This window comes from Chaetura pelagica, unplaced genomic scaffold (assembly GCF_000747805.2).
Source record: "Chaetura pelagica isolate M959 unplaced genomic scaffold, ChaPel_1.0 scaffold511, whole genome shotgun sequence".
In the NCBI taxonomy this organism is placed as follows: domain Eukaryota; kingdom Metazoa; phylum Chordata; class Aves; order Apodiformes; family Apodidae; genus Chaetura; species Chaetura pelagica.
This window is the reverse complement of record NW_009952161.1, coordinates 603770-604582: the sequence shown is the minus strand read 5'-3', so window position 1 is coordinate 604582 and position 813 is coordinate 603770.

Below are 813 nucleotides of genomic sequence, written 5' to 3'. Positions count from 1 at the left end.
TTTTTTCCTTCTTTGCCCTTTGTCACCAAACACCTTTTTTCTAAGCAGCTGAACATTTCCAGCTGTATCTTTGCACCATCAGGTGCTTTGGTGCCTGGTTCGTAAGCTAAGACCCACTCAGGCAGTCCCAAAACTGGTGTCCATACTTTGGCACTTCATAGACTGTATACATAACAGCAGATGCCCAGAGTTGGCCATTTGTAGAACTTGGATTATCTATTTAATTTTAATCCAACATTAATATGCTGATTTGTTGTTTCTGTATTGTGTGGGTTTTTTTGCCCTCCTTCTCCCTTTCTTGAGGATGTACTTAAATTTGGACCTACTCCTAGTGTACTTCTGTTAAATGGAGGGCCAGGATGATAGTTGTTCAGCAAATACAGCAATGGGTTTCACTGCTACATAGTAATTTGAATAAGCTCAGCAAGTAGATCAAAAAGGGGGAAACTTGTATTAGTTTTGACATCTGAAGGGAAAGCTTCCTGTGTATGTGTGAAGGACCAGGTATTTCCTTACACGAACATGAAATGTCCTTTGAGTCAGCAGATAAAACTGACTTAAAATGGCGTCTCCACGTGGCGCTGAACCCTCTGTGTGGGGAGCAGCTGCTACGGGGGAGGAGCCGCGGCCGGAAGCAGGGGCGGGACTAGGTCCCGTCTGATTGGCTGAAAAGCCCGGAAATACAAAACCGGCCAATCAGGAGTGCAGAAAACCCCATAAAAGAGGCAGCGCGGCACGCCTCTCTCTCTCTCGTTCTCTCCTCGTGTTCGGGGCGGTCCTCTCCACACACTGCCTGCCGCCGCCATTTTCTTG